Below are 16,789 nucleotides of genomic sequence, written 5' to 3'. Positions count from 1 at the left end.
AACTACTTATATTTATTATGTTCCACAACTTCTGTCTCATCAATAAATATTATTAAGGAAAATACTCGACTGTGACTATTAAATGGTAAAGTACACAGGTAAACCTAGCAAAAAAACCATATCTTGAAAGTCCTGTTTTTCCTGTGCCATAAAACACACATGAAACATACTTTTTCTTCTGGCATCAGGATAATTAGATGAAGAGGAGAGGGAGAGAGGGAGGGAGAGCCCAGAGGAGTGAAATCCTGAGGGTTTTGAGGCCTAAGAAAAATAGAGGCAACTGAAAAAGGAATGCTTTTTCCCAGATTTTCCTAAGGAGTACTTGACTGATGCACCAAGTAGCAAGTCCTGGCTGAAAAATCGTAACAATTCATGATTTAAGTCTTCCATTATATTTATAATTCACCATTCAAACCACATAAAACATCCAAATACATACTTTTTCTCTAATTAGAAGTGAGAGGAACTTAGAGATGGAAGGGCAACACCAAACTATAACAATATCTAGAGAAGCAGTGTGGCCCAGAGGATGGAGCATGGGCACAGGCCTGAGTTACAGGTCATCCCACGTGGGGCTCACAGTCTTAATCCCCATTTTACAGATGTGGTAACTGAGGCACAGAGAAGTTAAGTGGTTTGCCCAAGGTCATGCAGCAGACCAGTGGCGGAGCCAGGATTAGAACCCACATCCACTCACTCCCAAACCCGTGCTCTTTCTATTAAGCTACACTGCTTCCCTTGACAATGGGAGGCAGAGTCATGCAGAAGCATACCCATTCCATTTCTAGCTTGGGCAATGGCTAGCGAGTGGAAGGCAATCTGCTACAAGTCAAAACTCCCCTGTGCTGGACAGTAGCAGCAGGGGAGAGAGGCGAGGGCAGAGACTCAAGTTGACCGCACAGAAAGAGGCAGTGGTAAAACACTTCTGTATTTTTACCAAGAAAACTCTATGGATACACTATCAAATTGACTGCAGATGGAGGAGGGACGCTCTGGGACAGATGTGTACATGGTGTTGCTATGGGTCGGAGATGACTCGACAGCATAAAACAAGACAAGACTGGGGAAATGGAGAATGTTGAAACCAAAGACAATTATTTCTGCATGGGAACTCAACTAAGAGCCATAACAAGCAGTGCCATCTACCGGAAAGAGCACGTGACCGGTGTCAGCATATCTATGCTTTAATCTCATCTATGAAAACAGCCTCTGTGACCTCAGACATGAACCTCGGTGGCCCCATCTATAAAAGGAGGAAAAGAGCAGCATCAATCGGTCCCTGCCTCACAGGTATGTTTGTAAGGGGACCTTGCTGAGTAGGTGCTCTGGAAAAATAGAAGTGCTATATTCATTCAAAATATTAAATGGGGTGGGCTACAGTGGAATTTCAAAACACATAAATTCCATCCTATTGAAAGAATGGAATTTGGGTCCACATTCTCAGTTCTCTGAGATTTGAGATCTGGCCTCTTTAGCGGTAGAGCCCATTTCCTTAAAATCGCTGTGCAGCGGCAATGACATTTTTGCAATGCCATTAATTTTTCTTGGTAAATTAATCACAAGAAAATCTTATACTATCTCCACAATTACCTGTAGTTTTCATTTTTCTAATTACATATAGTGCCAAATTGATTCAAAAATACTCAGCTAATGATAATGGATCTGCAAATTGCTTTCAAAAACCCTGCTTATTTTCACATGAATGCTTCCAATTTTAACAGGCAGGTGGAAATGTTACCCTTTGAATTAGAAGTAATCTCGAAGTATCACCTATAGTTTGTTAATTTGGTAAAAATTTGATAAGAAGTTCATCTGTCAACATAAGAACCGGTTTTTGTCTGATAAATAAAGGAACCTAGTAAATCATATGCAAATAAGCTTCTCTAACAAACACCTAAATAAGTCAGCCTTGTCTTCATTAAACTAGAAGATATAGGACATTTCTCAGGAAATTAGACAAGGAGTATTAATCAACACTCCTTATAAATCCTAATGAGCTTATTGATTGGTGACCTCCACATTACTGTGTAATGATACACCTTGAGTTAAAGGACTCTGCAAATACAAATTTGAAAGATTCCCAGTACACACTGGTTTCCATTTGGGCAATGTGTTGTGATAAAAAGTCTTCAAAACATTCAAACTTTCCATTTTGACTGTGATGATCATCATCATCACAACGATAAGTCTGGATACTAGACTGTAAGCTCAATAAGGGCAGGGAAGGTATTGACTAATTCTGTTGTATTGTACTCTCCCAAGCACTTAGTACAGAGCTCTGCACATAGTGAGTACACAATAAATACCACTGATTGAAAAATACAAATGATGGATTGCCAAGCCTAAGAAATGAATAAAAAAACCCTCCTCCATCAAGAAACAAACATTGCCAGTTTTTCTTATGGCTTCTCCATGTACAATTTGAATGAAGCCCTCAGTCAAGGAGAAGCTGTGAATCCAGATCCCCTAATGGCTGATCTGTACTCTGTAAAGCAGGAACGCAGCTGCTTTGACTTGGCAACCAGTAAGTGTCAAGCCTCCGAAACAAAAGCTGCTTAGAAACTGCTTTCTGGGCAACAAACCTTTTTTACTTTTATTTTTTTAATGGTATTTGTTAAATTCTTAATCTGTGCCAGGCACTGTGCTAGGTACCTGGGTAGATATAAAAAAATTGGACACAGTCCATGTCCCACATCTTAATCCCCATTTTACAGATGCAGTAACTGAGGCACCAAGAAGTCACTTGCCAAGGTCACACAGCAGACTAATGGTGGAGCAGGGATTAGAACCCAGCTCCTTTGCCTCCCAAGCCCATGTTTTTTCCACTAGACCACACTGCTTCTCCTTGAAGTATAGCAGTGTCATCTTCATCTAGCAGAAAGTCTAAAACCTTCCCAAACTGACTACTCTCTGGACGACATTACTACCCTGTTAGAGCAGGCATCCCTGAGTATGGACAAAGTGGCCCAGCGGTCAGTGATGGATGATGCCAAACCCATAGGAGCTAGTCTGCAGCATGGCCAAGTGACTAGAGCACAGGCCTGGGAGTCAGAAGGACCTGGGTTCTAATCCCAGGTCTGACATGTGTCTGCCTTGTGACCTTGGGAAAGTCACTTCACTTCTGTGTGGCTCAGTGGAAAGAGCCTGGGCTTCGGAGTCAGAGGTCATGAGTTCGACTCCCAGCTCTGCCACTTGTCAGCTGTGTGACTGTGGGCAAGTCACTTCACTTCTCTGTGCCCCAGTTCCCTCATCTGTAAAATTTGGGATTAAAAGTGTGTGAGCCCCACGTGGGACAACCTGATTACCCTGTAACTCCCCCAGCGCTTAAAACAGTGCTCGGCACCTAGTAAGCGCTTAACAAATAGCAACATTATTATTCTGTGCCTCAGTTACCTCCTCTGTAAAATGGAGATTAAGGCTGTGAGCTCCAAGTGGGACAGGGACCACGTCCAACCTGATTTGTTTGTATCTACCCCAGAACGTAGTATACTGCCTGGTAGATAATAAGCACTTAAATACCATTATTATTATAATTAAAGTAGTTAAGTGACTTGTCCAAGAGTCACTCAGCAAGCAAGTCAGGTCCTCTGACTTCCAGGCCTGTTTTTTTCCTCTAGGCCACACTGAGTAAATTCACTCAGAATGAACTGCATTAGTTTCACACTCTAAGTTGGTGCAAGAGCACAGAGGTAGGCAGAGGAGAAATGTCTAAAAAGTATTTGTTGCAGGAAGTGTTTTAAATTGGTGAGCAAGAGAGAGAAGGAAAGAAAAAAAATTATAGTCTCATTACTTATAACTGACCTTCATATTCCTCTCTCCTCTCACTCCATACTCTAGTGTCAATAGATTCTTTTTAATCCTCTTTGGCAAAATTGACTGTAGAGCACTCTCAGCCCCTAATTAGGCTTAATGTTAGCTAAGGGCTTCAGGCAATGCCTGAAACTACAGAAAAATCATTGCCTTTATGTACAGTAGCCACATAGTTTCTTTTCTGCGATCAAACATTCTGTTCTCCACCAGCTGACGACTCCATTGAAAGTTTTAAGGTGTAATTTTGTCTATGCTATTTCCCATTTCGGGCTCCTCCAATTGGGTCTTTCTTCTTTGCTTACATTGATTTATTTCAATTAACCCATGTTCAAGGTGCAGGGTGACTTCTTGTCCCTATTGATTCTTAACCCTAAGGATCTGTAAATGAATTCCAAGTATAAAACAGAGTTTTCAGGTACACTTTGATAAATTTGAATAGAATATATGATCTTTAAACCGAAGGACAACTCTACTATGGATAATACACACACTCTCAGCTAGGACCATAACAAAAGGAACTGTTAGAAATATAAGATCACATGCTTTCCCATCTTCCAAGCCCTCTGAAACTTCACCTGGTCCAGGAAGCATTCCCTGACTAATTTCCATCAATCAACAGCTACCCAGTCAATGGTATATATTGAATTCTTACTCTGTGCAGAGTACTGTACACTTGGGAGTATTCGATAGTTAGTCGACATAATCCCTCTCTCCCGGACCTTACAATTGAGCCCTTATGTATATAAGCGGGCAACAGCATGGCCTAGTGGAAAGTGCATGTGACGGGGAATCAAGAGACTTGGGTTCTAGCCCCAGGTTTGCCACTGACCTCTTGTGTGAACTTGGGAAGGTCACAATTTCTGGGCCTCATTTCCCTTGCCTGTAAAATGGGGATCCAGATCTAACAGCTGCCCAGGTTACAGAGTCCAGAGTTACAGCTATGAGATCTGACCCTAACACAGATGTCCCATCTCTAGCAATTCCATCAACACCGTTTTCAGGCCCTTCTCAATAAATGCTGCTAGTACCATACCTCGATAGTAAATGGCCAAATAAAATCACAAATGATGAAGTTCTGCAATGTAAGCAGCATCTTTCAGTATTTCATACGCTTGCTGTAGCCAGTTGTATCGAGGGTTTTTTTCCTACTCCTAGTATATATAAGCAACTTGTGCCTGACTGTTTCCCCCTATTATTTTGCAAGCTCTTCATGCACAAGAGCACTGTCTTTTCCTTCTTGCACTACACACAGGAGATGCTCAATAAATACTACTGAATGAATGAGGCAATACTGTTCCTAACAGTCGCCTGAACTTTTGAAGAATTGGAAGGTACATAAAAATCTTGCTCCATGGGTTCTAATAACAAAACTTATGATATTTATTAAATGCTTACTCTGTTCCAAGGACTGGGTTAGGCACAAGGTAATCAGATCAGATGCAGACGTTGTTGCACATGAGCTTGTAATGTAAGAGGAATGGAGAGCAAACATCCTCTCTCTATTTCACTGATGAGGAAACTGAGGCACAGAGAGATTAAGTGACTTGCCCAAGGTCCCAAAAGATCCCCTCACTCCCAGGCCTATGAGATTTCCACTAAGTCACATATTCTTAGATATCTCTTCTCCTCTAGACTGTTCTCTCTGCTCTAGCCTGCAGGTTTGTTGTGGGCAGAGAACATGTCCACCAACTCTGTTATACTGTACTTTCCCAAGGATGAACTCTGCACACAGCTAGCACTCAATAAATACGATTGATTGATGTCTCTACTAAAATCTTGGCAGTGTACAGTACAATAGAATTAGTTGGCACAATCCTTACCCACACGGATCTTACAGTCTAGTGGAGGAGACAACATCTTCCACTGGTAGAGACAGCCCAACTGCTACGAGATGAAAAGGAAAAAAACAACATGTGTGTGGCTCCAGAATCCTTTAGCACTGGTGAAAAGTTTTCAACAGAGAATCTTCAAAATCTATCAATAAAAAACCAGCAGGACAAAAAGTGTCAGTCTAGCTTCTCCTCAGCTCAAACTGCCAATCTATTTGAAACCTGGGGGGAGAGAGTCACAGGTAAGAGGTTGGCTAGTTCAAATCCTTTTTTATTCAGCTTTTGACTTCTCCACTGAGTGCTCACAAAGGGACCAATTAGTGCCCATTTTGACTCATGTTCCTCACCTCTGGAAGCTTGATTACAATTGAGTAAGTCCATAATTCAGGCAATCAAATGAATTTGGATAAATTAAATTGTGGAATGATGAAGTTGGTAATTTTGCATGTATGGGCTGCTGTATTATCTGTTTGTGTGCATCAGTAGGAGGTAGGATACTCTAAATGAAGGCAGAGGTGTTGCCTGAGTCAGTGCAGTATGCCTGAATCTGCCTCAACTCCATAAATGGAATACGCTAGCCTCTTTGAATGAGATGCCAGCCTCTTTTCTTCCCACTCTAGATACCAGCCATTTGCAAGGTTGTCTAAGTTCAGAACTGACTCAGAGATGCCATATTCTAGGGTCCATCGATAAATTCTCCTTGTTGAAGTACTTCTCACATTTTTACAATGGGAAGCAGATCCAAGTTAGTAAAAGAGAAACCCAGTGATGGAGTTTGCAATCCATTATTGTCTTCCCTCGCCCTGCCTTCCAGAGTTTACTCAGACTGAATTGTACTTTCCAAGCACTTAGTACAGTGTTCTGCACACAGTAAATGTTCAGTGAATACTATTGAATGAATGAATGAATGACAAATGAAATTCCTTGAATGGAAATGGTGAGCAGGGTGAATGGGAACAAGCAGAAGCATGGCCTAGTGGAAAGAACATGGGTCTGCGAATCAGAGAATCTGGATTCTAATTCTGACTTTGCCAAATGCTTGCTGTGTGACCTTGGGCAGGTTACTTAACTTCTCTGTGCCTCAGTTCTCCTATTCTCCCTCCTACTTAGACTGTGATCCCCATGCGGGACAGAAAATGTGTCCAACTTAATTAACTTGGATCTACTTCAGAGCTTAGAACAGCATTTGACAAAGAGTATGCACTTAAATACTACTAAAAAATGACAACTGATCACAGATAAAGGCTAGGCTTGACTTGTAAAACAGAGTTTGATTTCATTCAACTACTTGGCATGGGGACTGGTGGATTTATGCTTCGCAGTATACTGTACACTCCTCAAAGGTAGACACTGTAACTGTTGTAAGTTCTCAACTATTACTAGAGCAGACCTCTGCTCCCAGGAGGTACATAGTATTGGTGATGCTTCCTTAGTTTATGCATCAGAGGAGTGCAATCATCAGCTCTTACTGACAAGGGCACCAACAATCTCCATGCCTCTCCTTCCCATTTACACCCGCACTCATCCCACCCTCCTCTGAACTTGTGTCTCCACATGCGGGATGTGGGAAGGGGACACTTGAAGCCCTGTGTGGGATTGTGCCCATATATCTTGTATTTACCCTAGCATTTAGTGCTGTGTTTGACACAGAGTCAACACTTAACAAATACCATAATTATTAAGTAGACAGAAAAAGATGTTGGGATGGTTCAAGGTACAGGGAGCAGAGGTAGATGGGGTCTTTCCTAAGCCTTGGGAATTGGTGTGGGGACTCAAATAGGGAGTGTGGAGAAGAAATGGGACAGAGGGCAAATAAAGGTAAAAAAAAAGCAGCTTTTCTAATGGTGGTTGTCAATAATGGAGAGATTTCTGAAGTTTCTAAGCTTTTTCTAGAGAGTGCCTCTCTCTGACTTGGTCCTTCCACGTATTGTTTAGCATATTGTTTTCAGTGCCTTGAGTCTCAAACATCATGTCCTGTCCCTTTGGGTCAAAATCTCCATAATTTTGAGGAAAAACTTACATTTTTCTCAAAAGTACATTAATGTCATTTCCCACTCCCAGTATAACTTGTTTGGGAATGTTGAAAACATAATTGCTTCTTGAAATCCTAAGGTCTGAATAATAATTTAGTGGGGAGCTTGTCAGAAGTGGTACTTGGTAGGTTTGGAATGAGGTTTTGCTTTTATTTTGAAGTCCAAGTTCATTTTAGTGGCAACTGTGCTGTGCAGCAAATGCTCACAAAAGCCAAGCAAATCTCTGGAGGGAAAGTTGTTTACAGTATAAATGGTTGATGTTGTGAAGGTCTAGCATCATGACACTTGAGATTGCTTTATTCACTGTGGCTTCTCATTGTTGGAGGATTTGGGGATTTTATTCTCAGTTTTTGTGCTATTCCTTTCTCATGTCCAGGAAGACTATAATTCATATGTGATTTGAAGGACATCAGGTGGAGGTTTTCTCTCAGGGAGGACAACAACCAGTTCAAACTTCATTGTCCCCTAAGGAGTTTATCAATATGAAATGCCAGATTTAAGGTACCCCAATACAAGAACTCTATTCAAACAATTGAATCACTGCATTTGCAGAACAGGCAGGAACCTCCAAAGAGGAATTTTCTTAAAAAAGTATTCACAAAGTCTGAAAGACATCTTGGTCATTCTGACTGTCTATGGTTTGGATGCTGTTTCCATATCCATTGCTCAAACCATAGAGTGGGAGATTAAGTACCATCTCTGACAGATTAAAGGATGCCTTCAGAATTGAAAAATCTCCTGGGTTGCTGACTCTGTCTTCATGGGGGAAAAACCTAGGCTAACACTGACTAAATCCAGTAAAGGAACTCACACAGTTCATAAACGCATGAACTCTTTCCACCATTTTTAATGGAAAAGATGAATTATGTCCTCAGAGGTACCAACTCAGTAGCTTAATATTTTTAGGTTACTTTCTTAAGGGGGAGGAATATTCCAGTTATCTCCAGTTTTATCCCCTTGGCCCATGCCTTTCACTGCTCCTCTGCCATAGGAGCAAAAGGGGTAATACACAGATCCCAACAAGCATGACTGATCATAAATATAGGCTCTATAGGCAAGGTGAAGAAACAAGTTACCAGGAAGGATAAATGGTGGCATGAGAATGGATGTAAATTCCCCAACCTGGGAATCAGGTAGGCCTAGATGTTTGCAGTTCCGGAATTGCTCCCTGTATCTATGCAGCACTCTCAACCCCAAGCTTTGGATGGGAATATTACAGTTAATAACAGTTACAGTATTTGTCACATGCTTACTAGGTGTCAAACACTTTACCAAGTACTGAGGTAGATAGAAGTTAATCAGGATAGACACAGTTCTGCCCCACATGGGACTCACAGACTAAATAGGAGGGAGAACAGGAATTGACTGTTCAGTCAGACTACTGTATCTGTCTCCTAGCCTCCAGCCTCCCTCCATTCCAATCTATATTATATGCTCTTGCATGGATCATCTTCTTTAAGAATAGACTTTAATTGACATTCCTCAAAATCCTTCAACAACTTCCCATTTCCCTCCGCATTAAGCAAAAATGTCTCACAGTTGACTTCAAGTTTTTCCACCAACTCTCTCAGCCTACATGTCAGCTCCCACTACTCACTATTCCCCAGTCTGAACTCTTTGTTCTTCCCAAACTCACTAATTGGACCCTAGTTTCCACCTGGCTCAACCTATTCTCCCAGCCTAGAACTATCAGACCACGACACTTCCCAAATTCAGTATTCACTCCTCCAGGAAGCCTTCCCAGAATAGTTCCCAACAGACACTCATCACTTACAGGTTTCATTTCATTTCCCAGACTTTATTTGGATTTTCATTCATGCATTCAATAATTTATGTGCCCCATCTTCATCCTAGTATACTTGAACTACTTGTCATATATCCTCTTACACACACTATTTGTAAATAGTTTTTGTTATTTGTAAATAGTTTTTGTTGGTCTGTGTCCCTCTGATTGTGAGCTCCTTGATGGCAGAGAACATGTGCCATGCTTGTACAGTACTCTCCCAAGTGCAGTACATGGCTTCAGACTCATTAGGTTCTCAGTGAATACCACAACCAGATGGATTGATGTGGAGATGTGACTAGACTCTTCATGGTGCACAAGAGAAATTATCCATTTGAAAATTATTCTCCCACATTCCATTTTCTCCACACAGACAAGGGCGCTTGGGTTTACTTCTGATAAGGTACTGGATTCTTGCTCTCTGAAGCCAACAATTATTAATTCCCTAGGTATCCCTCAAAAACCTCTATTTATAAAATATTGACTTCCCCGTTGGGTGCTTGTTCCCAAACCCTATTTCTATTTTGACTTCAAATTAGTGCCTGAGACTCAGTGAGGCAGCCAGGAATCAGAGTCAAAATTTCATTCTGAACAGACAGTCTTGCTTTAAATCAAGCTGGATGAGAAAAGAATAATATAGAAACAGAATACCAAGTTCTTCAATATTCATTTCAGGAGGTCATGTTGCCCATGGTAACTGGCAGGGTTTTTTTATATTCTTCTCCTGAACTTATAACAAAGCATCACTTCAGCTATAAAAATATCTGCACTATCTGTGTTTGAAATTAAATTGTCACGCTGTCCATCAGATTTGGCCATGATTAAGAAATGTTAGTTCAATATATAAAGGATATAGGAAAAAACAGAAGGTAGAGTCACTTCTACCTCAAATGAAGACAGAGAAGAGTCCATTGCCACACTAAGAGGGCTAGAATTCACTGGCTCTCCCTTTTCCAGAGAGCTGAGGTACTGGGGAACATCACAGCCCTGGATACTGTTTATACAACGGGTACAAAGGACCAAAAGCAGGCGTCCAAGGTTTCAACTCAGCCTTCTCCATCAAACTCATCTCCCTTGTTTCCCATTCTATCATTCTCACACCAACCATCCCCAGTCCCGGACCTCTCCAACAGTCCACTTCCTCCCCTCTCGTACTCATGCAACCAAGTGAAACTGGTGGAAATTTGGGCACTGGGACAACTTCTGCTACTTCAAATTCCCTCTGTCCCGCCATACTTTTCCAAGCACTCAGTACTGTGGTCCACACACAGAAAGTACTCAACAAATACCACTGATGATGATGCTAAGTTATTTCAACATGGTCAATCTTGTTTAGTTCTAGCTTCTCCCAGGTGACTTTGTATAATAAGTCCAATCAGCCATTCCTCCAAACTGAAAATGAAAGGAAATTACTTCCAACCTTTCAAATGGGGTATCAGTTATCTATTTCCAGAAAGTTTCCAACAGTCCATGTCAGCAACATGGAGCTTATGGGAAAATTAACTCAGGCAACTTATCTCACTAAACAAGAAATATCAAGGGTATCTAACCTGTGTCTGATTATAACCATGTTATGCCAGAAGAGACCTAGGCCAGGGGTCATGTTGTCAGCAATATTTGTCGCGGCCTCAAAAGCAATTTACATGAGAGAAGTTTACATTTCAACAAAGCAGCTTATCAAATTGAGGAAACAGAAGTAGCCGAGTCTGGAAAAATGTTTAAAGACATGTCCTTAGGTTTCAAAATGAAATAGCTTCTTTAAACACAAAAATCCCATTAGACTGCCATTATCCTGTCATCATAACAAGTGGGAGCTTTTAGCATCTAAATCTAAATTTTTTTTTAACAAGTGATGCCCTGATTTATTTATTTTTTTCAAACTGCACAGGAGAGAAACCAACTGGAAATGGTGCCTAATATTGTGTTTACCTCCCTGTCAGTGCCTAGCCATCTGGAATAAAATCATGCAAATCTAATATTACCAATTTCACATGTATATATAGGCCATGTTGTGCTCTTCAAGCCTCTGGCAATGTTCAGTGTTTCTGAACCCACTGCATTACTCTACTGCTCAGGACAAAGATAATGCCATCACCACCTTGAATTTATATGATGCTTTGATTTTCCATGTGTTCCCACATCTATTACTTCATATTATTCGGGAGTCAGAGGTAATGGGTTTGAATCCCGGCTCCACCACTTGTCATCTGTGTGACTGTGGACAAGTCACTTCACTTCTCTGTGCCTCAGTTACCCCATCTGTAAAATGAGGATGAAGACTGTGAGCCCCACGTGGGACAACCCGATTACCCTGTATCTACTCCCAGTGCTTAGAACAGTGCTCTGCACATAGTAAGTGCTTAACAAATACCAACATTATTCTTCCTACACCTTTGTGAGGTAGGGAGAAGCATGAAACATCCCCAGTTTACCAATGAAGAAACTGAGACACACAAAGGTAAAGGTGATTTTCATAAAGTCCCTACTAGCTGACTAGTGGTATTTCCAGGACTATATCCAGGGTCTTAAGACTCCACGACATGTGCTTATTCCACTCCTAAACGAAACCTCCTTTCTCTAAGTATCTAAATGGGCTTGATTTGCTGAATACCCAGTGGACATTCAATCCAGAAATCTGGCCCTTTGGTCAATATAAACAAACTACCCTGCTGCCAGTGAGTATGGTTTCTTTTCAGGAAAACAGAATGTGGTAACGAGAATCACAAGAAGTCAGCAGGGAAAACCTGCCTCTGACAGAAGGCATTTTCCAACTATCATCCACTCTTTCAGGTTATGTCATCCTAAAATCCGTCCACCTATGCACAAGGGTGTTGGGATGACATGGCCTGAGGTGAAGGGTGATAGCATGTATTTATCTACTCCATTACATTGTACTCTCTCAAGTGCTTAATACAGAGCTCTGCACACCGTAAATGCTCAATAAATATGACTGATGGATACAGTTATTCAACACTGATATGGCAATGTATATATTAAAAATCAGTCAGTCAGTATTTATTCTGTGCTTACCTATGTGCAGAACTCTATTCCAAGCATTTGACAGAGTTAATTCATGTGATCCTGGCCCTCAAGGATCATGCAGTCTAGCAGGGGAGACAGACATTGAAGTAGAGGAAAACAACAGAGTTTAAAGGTACATACATAGTTGCTATGGGGCAATGAGAAGGGGTGTATCCAAGTACTTAGGTGGCATGGAAATGTTGAAGAGGTCATAGCAGGGAGAGATGAGAGGATAAACAGGGAAGACCTCCTGGAAGGGGTGTGATTTCAGAAGGGTCATGAAGATTGGGGAAATAGTGGTCTGTCAGAAGTGAAGTTGAAAGGTATTCTAGATAGGACAGAGGGCCTGCTCTTGAGATTAGAAGCAAGAGAGATGGGAACAAGGCACAATGAGTACATTTGCTTGAGATCCACAAAGCATGCAAGGGTAGTGAGAAGAGAGGATAAGTAGTGGTGATTAAGGTGATTGAGGGCCTTAAAGCCAGTAATAGCAAATCTTTGCTTGATTTGGGGAGAAAATGACAACTAATGTACACAAAATGGTGTTTAGAAAAATGATCTAGACAGCAGAATGAAGTATGAGATTAAGAGGGAAGAGACTGGAGGAAGAAGTGTCTATGAAGAGGCTAATTCAGCACTGAAGTTGGAATATGATAGTGCTTGGACCAGCATGGTGTCAGATGGCTATTGCTATTATCACTTTCAATTATGTTTTCCCTTCCATTCCAATGACTTGAAATTAATTCGTGTCCTTCGTTTTACCCACCAGAATGTAGGCTAATCGAGGGCAGGGCCATGTCTTTTCTGATATACTTTTCCAAGCACTAAGTACATTATTCTGTACATAGCAAACACTCAAATAAGATTGAATGATTGATGAATGGCTCACCTCACTCTTACCCTTGCTGTGCCACTAGTCTAATTGAAAAATCATCCCAGGAAAGAAGGAAAACTGCAGCTTAGGGAATAGAGCATGGACCTGGGAATCAGAAGGACTTGGGTTCTAATCCCAGCTCTGCAACGTGTCTGCTCTGTGACTTTGGGCAAGTCATTTTACTTCTTGATGCCTCAGTTACTTCATCTGTAAAACGAGGATTAAGACAGTGAGCCTCACGTAGGACATGAACTGAGTCCGAGCTGAATACTTTGTATCTACCCTAGGACTCAGAAAAGTGACTGGCATATAGTGAGCATTTAAATGCCATAAAAAAGGGATGAGGAGCACGCTGGGAAGTCCAGGAAGGGAGAGAAAAAACAGTGGAGGTCTCTTTGGCTTCCACCTCCCGGGCCCCACCAGAACCAAACTGGGGCATTTCCCTGGTGTATTCCAGGGGAGCAGCAGATCGGAATGGGTATCCAAAGCAAAAAAACAGATGAACTGAGACTTTTTTTCAAACTTGCCCTTGAGGAAAACTTGGCTCTGCTCAGAGGGGACTGGAGCTTTCCCACTATTGACAGAGAAACCAAATCTCTCTATGTTCCATTAACTTCTGGGAGGTGTAGGTGAAAACAGTCCCTTCACAACCTGGCTTGTAAAGTTCTTCTGGTCCTTTCCTCCTTTGTCATCTTTTAATCAAGTCTGTTTGAAGGGTTTTAAGGCACCCAGACACAGTTTTGGCTTTGACCTCACTCTTTAACATTCCTATTTCATTTAATGAAAAGGTAGCAAGATGCATGCTCTTGATAAAGACATACACCTAAACTCGACAGAGCAACAAATGGGCCTTTCAGAAGCAGATACTGTGCTATTCCAAAAGGTTTGTTTGAAATGGAAAGCTTAAAGGTTTATCCTCAAACAAGCTGGGAAAAGAGAAGCTGGTTTTCTCCACTGAGACGAGGGCCAACTTTCTATACTAAAGCATGAGAGCTCTGCTTTGATACAGGTTAAAGCCAATTGGATGATACAACTGGCAGTCTGGCTAGTCTCCAAACATGTTCTCATACAAGATTGAAAGTTTTCAGCTCATAGAAAAAGCTTAAAGGAACAAAGTTAATGGTATGTGCTTAGCTACGGGGCTGAGTGTACCGGAGAGAGAGGGAGGCTGGAGGTGGAGGCAAAACTCCCAAAGTGAATAAACCCTTGTCAATCAATTAATAGCATTTATGAAGCACCTACGTACAGAGCACTGCACTAAATGCTTGGGAGAATACAATAGAGTTACAAGGCAAAAGCCTAGGTGCTGTTCAGGCAAACAGTTCAGGAAAAAATAGTGATCAGTTTGCGGCATTCTACAAAATCCTCAACACCCTCTTTGGTTTAAGTGGGTTGAATCAGTCAGAGAGACTAGTATTTCTTAATTATACAATATCTTTCATTGTAAATGTAAAAAGCCATTTTCAAAAGCCCCTCTCCTCTGCTTTTTCCTTTGACTCAAGTGAGAAGGATCACTTATGGGTAAGACTGGAAAAAAGCTGACAATAAAAAAACGTTTTCTTTATCATTTCTGTCTAGTTTCTCTAATTCCCTAATTGCAGTTTCATTAGCTGTTAGGGGCAAAGGTTCTCAAAAAGGTGGCTTGGAACTCATGAGTAAGTGAACAAAACCAATTAAATAGATTAGGATAAGGACTTCTTTCCTTGTGGCTTGGTAATGTACTTAGACCTTCAATCCCTCCATTAGAAACTGTCAAGCCTTTTGAGCCTTTCCCTTTTACACCTTGTGGTATCTATTCATCAGATGTTAATTATAAAAAGTTCCCTATTGCTTCTATTGTTCCTAGTTCTTTTAAAATTGGCAGACTAACATCTTGAGGTTAGGGAGAGGGGGAAGAGACTGTGGCATTTATTGCATACAGCCAAACTCACTCTCTTTCCCCCTTCAAAGCACTGCTGAGAGCTCACCTGCTCCAGGAGGTCTTCCCAGACTGAGTCCCTCTTTTCCTCTGCTCCTCCTCCCCTCCCCATCACCCCTACTCCCTCCCTCTGGTCTACCCCCTTCCCTACCCCACAGCACTTGGGGCAGAAGAATTTCTACATATTTCTACAATTTCTACATATTTATTATATTTATTTTATTAATGAGGTGTACATATCTATAATTCTATTTATCTATTTTGATGCTATTGATGCCTGTCTACTTGTTTTGTTATCTGTCTCTTCCTTCTAGACTATGAGCCTGTTGTTGGGTAGAGATTGTCTCTATCTGTTGCCGAATTGTACTTTCCAAGAGCTTAGTACAGTGCTCTGCACAGAGTAAGCACTCAATAAATACAACTGAATGAATGAATGAACTGTATGCTCTGGCCCCAAGTGCCAACTGCAGTAGTCTGAACTAGATTAGTGCTCAATAATTAGTGATACTTCTTAGAATGGGGAAAAAGAAGGCAAGCTTTAGTCAAAGAAAAAAGGGCTCAACCTCTCCTTTCCATGCATATCACTAAAAATGAATCTTTTAAAAGTTTGGTACAGTTCTTATTGTTGGCTATTCATTGACTTTTTGTCAGTGATTTGGAAAGAGGTCTGTTCTCTGCTAGAATTCTTTACTTTAAAATTAGCATTTTATAAAATGCATTGCAATCAGTTGTGGAAAATGAGGTTTCATATTTAATCCAAAGAGGAATCTATACTAATGATTTTATGGAATCTAGTGCTATTTGAAACTTGACATGTTGAAAAATGTATTTGTTTTAGTGGAGTTATAGTGTAGGAAGAAGGGTATATGGAAATAAATTACAAAAGAAAACCACGGGATTAGGATTAGCAAATACAGTGTGTGAAAGTGCTACGGAATGGCTTAGGGGTTCAGATTTGTAGCAGTGACATCTACTTTCATATATCCCTTAAGCTATTGATTGAAATCCCTTAGAAAAAATTTGGCATATCAAAGGGTTGTGCCCAGAGCTCTCACTGGGTTGTGGCCTGCTCTGATCAGTCCCCTCTTCCCCAAGTCACTTTAATTAGTTTAATTAGAAATGATTAGTTTGGACCTACGCTGACAGTGGAGGAAGGCCTCCATAGAGGGGCAGCTGTCAGGAAGGCCAAGAAGACAAGGAAGTTGTCTCTCCTTGCTACAGTAAAATAAATTAGAAAGAATGGCCAAACAAAGAGTTCTTTTCTTACTCCTCCCCTCCCCGATGCTTTAACATTAGTTATTGTCAACCCCTCACAGGAAACAAGGATCGTTTGTCTCCCTCCATTAGATCGAAAGCTCCTTAAGGCTGCGACAATTCCTTCCCTCATGCCTAATACCCTGCTTTTCTCACCGGAGCCACTTAGTCATTGATTGCTATCCACATCCTTGCTCCATTTTAGGAAGTACAAGGATTTCTTAGGAGCAAGAGCTTTATCTATCAAGTAGTACCTGACCACTAGTC

Source organism: Ornithorhynchus anatinus, chromosome 16, assembly GCF_004115215.2.
Source record: "Ornithorhynchus anatinus isolate Pmale09 chromosome 16, mOrnAna1.pri.v4, whole genome shotgun sequence".
Taxonomy (NCBI): domain Eukaryota; kingdom Metazoa; phylum Chordata; class Mammalia; order Monotremata; family Ornithorhynchidae; genus Ornithorhynchus; species Ornithorhynchus anatinus.
This window is presented reverse-complemented; position numbering follows the sequence as displayed.